Source organism: Barbus barbus, assembly GCF_936440315.1.
Source record: "Barbus barbus genome assembly, chromosome: 19".
NCBI lineage: Eukaryota > Metazoa > Chordata > Actinopteri > Cypriniformes > Cyprinidae > Barbus > Barbus barbus.
The window spans coordinates 8,186,168-8,194,020 of record NC_136747.1 but is presented as its reverse complement, the minus strand read 5'-3'; positions in this window follow the sequence as shown (position 1 = coordinate 8,194,020).

The following is a 7,853-nucleotide window of genomic DNA, read 5'->3' as shown; positions in this document are numbered from 1 at the left end:
AAGAATGCTTAGCTAGCCGGAGGCGACGAACTAAGCAGAAAGGACTCTGGCCTGCAAGGCAGGGATGTCCAGGTTGTAAAACCTTATAAATGTGGATGGCGAGGACCAGCCGGCCGCCTCACAAATTTCTGAAATGCTGGACCATGCCCAGGAAGAGGCAATGCCTCTGGTGGAATCGGCTCTGACTCCAATTGGGCACTGCAAGCCCAAGGAAGAGTATGCTAGGGTGATAGCATCCATTAACCACCTGGAAATTCTTTGCTTCGTAACAGGGTGACCTTTAGCGCGATTACCGAAGCTGACAAAAAGCTGTTCCGACCTCCTGTATGAGGCTGAACGCTCGATGTATACCCTCAGTGCCCTGCAGGCCAGACGGGCTGCATAGCCATAGGCTCGTTTATCGCCACCGCCGAGCCATTGGTTCGATTTTATAGCACTGCTCGAACCAATGGACGTGCAGTTTCAATGCGTGGTTGAAAAGGCTTCAGTTGAAGACGAAAACAGGAGTTTTTCCCATACAAGCGTCTTACGATGCAGTATGAGTGGAATATAGAAAGGGAACTACTTTCTGCTGTCGTTTTCCTTTCCGTGAACTTTGGATCTTTGGATCTTCCGTGAACTTTGGTGTCACAATAAACCGAAACTTAGCTCTTTTTTTTTTCTTTCGTTTTGTTAATCTGTTAATGATTTAAGTGAAATATATTTTGTGCATATAGCCTATACATATTCCTTTTTATGTAAGCCTATAGTTTTATTCTGTTTTCTCCGTTCACAGAAGCGCTGCAGGTGCATGTGATCTGTTGAATCCATCTTACAGTATCCTCGGATAAACTCTAACGCCGGTACATTAACATTGCGACTTACATATGAGGAGTTCACAGGTGAGTGCGGGCGGGCATTTCACGTGTTGGACGTGTCAGCGCCACATTTGAAATATAGGCCGTAGCCTGCTACTTGAAATAACGTTATTAACCGATAAATGGCCATTTCAAATTTTTGATTCTGTTCGGAGCTATAAAATTTGATTTAGTTTCTGGTTCTGTTCCTGTCAAATTTCCATTCGTTTCCGGTTTTCGTTTTCATTCCTTGAACCGGTTCAGAGCCCTGCTTAAAACAAAGTAACACTGTTGACAGTCAGTTTGAAAGTCACACTTTCTCTTTGTTACCCTTCAGAGTGATTTTTATTAGCTTTTAGCCGATGGCAGTAAATGTTTATTAGACAGCCTGACTAGACAACGCAACACACAGACAAACACACAGGTGCGATGTAATTATTTGTTTGCTCAGTGTGATTCCTAGCATGTGGTTCTAGTTAAGATCCATCTGTCTTTGTGCTTGTATTTTGATTTAGATTTTATCTAGACTCATTTTTAAACCCCAAAATAATAAAAGCCTGTCCATGCATATGAAAGGCTCTAGTTAGTGGCGGTTGCTAAGCCAAGCATTGTTATTATTATCCCTCATACTTCGAGAGAGGGATTTAAATAAATGTACCTGTAAGCACCGTTGTTACTACAGTCATTATACCTCAAATCATACAGCTTGTTTCACAGGAGGTGTGCTATTACTTTTTTGGACTTTTCTGGGTTGAATTTTTGCTTGGCGGATGATAAAAAGGGCAAAAATATCCCATATATCCTATGTATACTGAAGGAGGATCTGAGTCATATCTAGAGACCAGAATATCACAGAGACTTGGAGGTAGGCTCGCAACCAGTCAGAACACCCTATAGCAGCCACATAGAAACTTATTAAAAACCACATTTAGACACATTAGACATAGCATAGCAACACCCTAGAATCATTGCATAACATTTTTTACAGGCAAAATGTAACAAATCTAATCTTAAACATGCTGTAGTCCAATTACACTCAAAAATGTGAGGCCAAGTACCATCCTATGCATTATATGAGGCCACGTACCATCCTATGCTTTATATGCATTTTACGTAAATTTACCTTGATTGGCCCTTTGCACATCTGTGGAAGAAAAACACACATACGGCAGCACTACAGTAACATTTTAAAGTTTTGCAAGTCAATGCAAACACACTAGTGATAATAAATATATTTTTCAATTTTGGGTTCTATGTTAAAATTTCTCCCATATTTTCAGAAGATCTTGAACTGCTCTGTCTGGTTTCAATATACTGAACTCATGCACAAAATTGAATACCAAACAGTGTTTGTGGAAAGCAGACTGCTTCAGAAAATAAAGCTAAAGGAATTTAAACTCACAGACTGTAAGGTCAAACAGAAAAATATCTCACCTTTTAAACACTCTTATACTCTTTTTAGGCACTTGTAGACATATCAGCATGGTGGCACAAGCAGGTAACTGAAAGAGAACATGACATTTGTAATCTGACATTATAAACCATGAACAATTACAGTTTTAACATATACTTTTGTGATTTTTTTTAAAGTGAAAATTTACTGGAATGCTGTATAGAACATTTGAGTGGACATGGATCAATGCTGTTTTCTGTATATAGTTTGTTTGTGTAGTTCATAGAGAGAAGTGCATAGAATCTGCAGATCTACAGGTCGGTACTGGTGGAGGCAGGAAGGAAATCTGAAAGACGAGAATAACAATGTATAGACTGACAGGTTTTGTAGTCAATTACACACAATCATAGATTGTCAAAAAGCTTTCCTCAGCTCATAAAGAGTTGGGCTGCCTCTTCACTAACATCTACGGCATCCTTTTTTCTCCTATCTGAAAATGACTTGCTTTCATTATCTACAATCACAGCTTGGCATGTGGACACTTTGATGTAGCTATACGACCCAAAACACATAGGGGAAAAAGCAACCGCTGTGCAGAGACTCATTTTTTTTTTTAGGTTAATTTGCTGTGATTACATGGACTGTGCTTCAGTGTGTGTGGTGGGACCAGTGCGGTTCATAAATGAAAGTGTCTGGAAGGTGATATCATGGCTTTAGCTCTTTTTTTGTACATCTGAAGGACATGTCAAACAATACACATAATCTCAACTTCAAATCACATCCAGTCCAGTTCTATAATATCTTACAACTAGCAACATAAATCCTTTTATTCTCTAAGCTCCAAAATAAATTCCACTTACACCATGAAGCTAAATCCTGTATTTTGCATTTTTCTCTCACACTGAACTGCAGAAGACATCTCATAGCAGACACAGTTTAACATTCACTTGTAAAACAGCAGACACAAATGCCCACTACCTGCAAGGAACATAACTTTCATAAGCAATCAGTGAGAGAGCTGATTATGTATGGCACTTCAGCCAAGATTTTGATACAAATTGCCTATAAAGTAGCTCTCTTAACAGCTGAAGGACAGGAAGACTATGTAACAAGTTCTCAAAAATCTTCCCAATTCCCACACCCTATCGGAAAGTGTTTTGGCTAATAACTCTTGTTTATAGGGCTGTCAATCTATTTAAAAATTATCAGATGCTGCAGATATAAAAAATGACCAGATGCACGTAATTGCTCAAATTAGTTACAAATAATCACAATTATTATAGACCCTAAATGAAGATGGCAAATGAATAAATAAATAGCATAGCAAACAAAATATAGTCTTAGAAGTTAATATATTATTTAGTTTACTTCATATCAGTGGACATAAGCCAAATACTGAACTACATTCCACACCAATTATTAATCGAGTTTGTCAGTCCGAGATACAATAAGGATTCTTGTATTCCATCTACAATATTTTAAATTTTTGGTGTAATCATCCCACACACTGACCTCTTGGCCGTAAATGGCTGTCCCACTGCATTGTGTTGTTTTCAGCATCCTTGAGAGACAACTTTTAAAAATCTGGTTGCATCCAACAGTTGGTTCTTTTATTAAAGAAGAATTTACTAATGTTCATCAAGTTTGCCATGTGACCTACCAACTTACAGTTGCACTGCCTTAATCACAACTCATGGGACAGTAAAGTGGCCATTGGATGAACACTTAATTAAAAATGTTGTCAAGTAGGATCTAAATACATTTCCCTGCTGTTTTATGAACACTATGAATACAGACATTCTATTTCACACATACTGTTTTTGTTTTTATATAGCAGATATTTGGATGCAGACACTTCTGTCAGTAGCTTGGTTTGTTTTGCTGCTGCTTTGTGTTATGTAGCCCCGCCCACAGCGACATCTCATTGGTCTCAATGGTTTCTCGGTTAAAATTTCATCTATACATGTGAGGGCATATGTGACTCTGGACCACAAAACCAGTCATAAGGGTCAATTGTTTTTTAAATTGAGATTTATACATCATCTGAAATCTGAATAAATAAGCTTTCCATTGACGTATGGTTGTATGATAGGACAATATTTGGCCGAGATGCAACTATTTCAAAATCTGGAATCTGAGGGTGCAAAAAAAAAAAAAAAAAAAAAAAAAATATTCAGAAAATCGCCTTTAAAGTTACCCAAATGATGTCCTTAGCAATGCATATTACTAATAAAAAAATAAGTTTTTATATATTTATGATAGGAAATTTACAAAATATCTTCATGGAACATGAGCTTTACTTAATATCCTAATGATTTTTGGCATAAAATAAAAGTCAATAATTTTGATCCATACAGTGTATCTTTGGCTGTTGCTACAAATATACCCATGCCACTTTAGACTGGTTTTGTGGTCCAGGGTCACATATAAGAGAGAAGTCTCTGAAAAGTTTGGCAAACCTGTCAGCAACCTTCAATATCATTTAAAAAAAAAAATATGGCTAAATCATAACACATCTCCATTATTGACCTGTTTCTCCTGCCTACCTTCAAACGGTCTAGTCTAAAATCAAACTCTGCTCTCACACTGAAGGCAAATGCACTTTAACAAAAATAATGAACTTTACCTAAACGGGAGACCATCTGCTCAGCCACAGGAGGGTAATTGGGCTGATCTGGTCTTGTAAACACTGTGGATAAGACCGGCATAAATGTCTGGTTAGAGGCAATTCAGGTCCAAGCAGGCACACTTTATGTTTACGGAGCCTCTGCAGAGCCCCTTTATTGAATCAAATGTTTTTTAGTGTCAACCCATCCATATTACACTGAGCTTAAGCAGAGAGAGCTCTATGGAGGTCACCAGCAGAAGTTCAACCAGTTCTCTTTAAAAAAAAAAAAAAAGCGGTTGAACCAGAAATATCTGCAACTTAACCACTTTTGGTCATATCAAACCTCTCTATCAAACAAATGACTTATTTAATAACAGCTGTGGTTATATTTTTGTGGTTGCACTTGGTTTATGGGGGTACAGAGATGATTCATATTGTTAAATTCAGACAAAATGCCAAGAAAACATAGAGGTGATTCATATTTTGAAACATTGGCGCCTCCTGCTGTCTAACAGTTTCACAGGGACCCAGAAACTATAATATTTCTGAAGTTACTCACATGCATTGTATTGCTCCATACAGGTGCTGGTCATAAAATTAGAATATCATGAAAAAGTTGATTTATTTCAGTAATACCATTCAAAAAGTGAAACTTGTATATTAGATTCATTCATTACACACAGACTGATATATTTCAAATGTTTATTTCCTTTAATTTTGATGATTATAACTGACAACTAATGAAAGTCCCAAATTCAGTACCTCAGAAAATTAGAATATCAATTAAGACCAATGCAAAAAAAAATATTTTTAGAAATGTTGGCCAACTGAAAAGTATGAACATGAAAAGTATGAGCATGTACAGCACTCAATATTTAGTTGGGGCTCCTTTGGCCTGGATTACTGCAGCAATGCGGCGCGGCATGGAGTCGATCAGTCTGTGGCACTGCTCAGGTGTTATGAGAGCCCATGTTGCTCTGATAGTGGCCTTCAGCTCGTCTGAATTGTTGGGTCTGGCGTATTGCATCTTCCTCTTCACAATACCCCATAGGTTTTCTATGGGGTGAAGGTCAGGCGAGTTTGCTGGCCAATCAAGAACAGGGATACCATGGTCCTTAAACCAGGTACTGGTAGCTTTGGCAGTGTGTGCAGGTGCCTAGTCCTGTTGGAAAATGAAATCTGCATCTCCATAAAGTTGGTCAGCAGCAGGAAGCATGAAGTGCTCTAAAACTTCCTGGTAGACGGCTGCGTTGACCTTGGACCTCAGAAAACACAATGGACCAACACCAGCAGATGACATGGCACCCCAAACCATCAATGACTGTGGAAACTTTACACTGGACCTCAAGCAACGTGGATTATGTGCCTCTCCTCCCTTCCTCCAGACTCTGGGACCTTGATTTCCAAAGGAAATGCAAAATTTACTTTCATCAGAGAACATAACTTTGGACCACTCAGCAGCAGTCCAGTCAAGACGCTTCTGACGCTGTCTCTTGTTCAAGAGTGGCTTGACACAAGGAATGCGACAGCTGAAACCCATGTCTTGCATACGTCTGTGCGTGGTGGTTCTTGAAGCACTGACTCCAGCTGCAGTCCACTCTTTGTGAATCTCCCCCACATTTTTGAATGGGTTTTGTTTCACAATCCTCTCCAGGGTGCGGTTATCCCTATTGCTTGTACACTTTTTTTCTACCACATCTTGCCCTTCCCTTCGCCTCTCTATTAATATGCTTGGACACAGAGCTCTGTGAACAGCCAGCCTCTTTAGCAATGACCTTTTGTGTCTTGCCCTCCTTGTGCAAGGTGTCAATGGTCATCTTTTGGACAACTGTCAAGTCAGCAGTCTTCCCCATGATTGTGTAGCCTACAGAACTAGACTGAGAGACCATTTAAAGGCTTTTGCAGGTGTTTTGAGTTAATTAGCTGATTAGAGTGTGGCACCAGGTGTCTTCAATATTGAACATTTTCACAATATTCTAATTTTCTGAGATACTTAATTTGGGACTTTCATTAGTTGTCAGTTATAATCGTCAAAATGAAAGGAAATAAACATTTGAAATATATCAGTCTGTGTGTAATGAATGAATCTAATATACAAGTTTCACTTTTTGAATGGTATTACTGAAATAAATCAACTTTTTCATGATATTCTAATTTTATTACCAGCACCTGTATGTTTAGATATGTAAGCAATTGCTTTTGTTTTTAATTCTCATAAGACATTTCAGAAGAGACATAATTGCAATACTAATAATATGTCACTTTGAAATGGGCAAGCTTGATTGAGTAATGTACAATATTCATATGTAAAAATGACTTGCAAAAAATATTTTTTGAACCTTCAACATCATGATTGTTAATCACTTCACGTATACAGTACACACTCCTAATTCAGAGCATTGGTAGACTGGAAGAACCAAATAGTTTTGAATCAGTGAGCAGAAATAATGTGTACTGGGTTAGTGGATGTGTTAAGTCAGACTCCAGCAAGCCGGCTTGTACAGTAAAACAAGTGTTAGCATATATTATACACATATTCACTGTAATTTCACATTCAGCATTAGAATAAGAGTCTCTTTACCCCAAGAGGGCGCTGTAAGGCTGTGTAAATCGCCATAGATGCCCCTTGATAACATATTTGGCCAGTTATGTTACATTTATGATTATTCTTTAAGAGTTAGGTTTATGTTTTCATAAACAAGAAGAACCAGATCCACACGATTAATAAAGTATGAAACAGTACGCCGTTACCTTATCAAGACTGTCTGAGATTACGCAAATTGATTTTGTTTGCCATATTGAAAAAAATATGTTCATGATTGCAACTCAAATTCAACAGAAGTTGGTAAGGTGCTGCTGTTGTGCACATTTGCAGAGGCAAAGCACACTGACATGACTTTCTAAAACATTACCTACTACACTTCATTTGAATCTGATGGAGACGCAGGATTTGATTTGCACAATGGCAGTGTTTAGGCCTATATGCACAGGTCATGTGGGTCAAAGCTAATTTCCC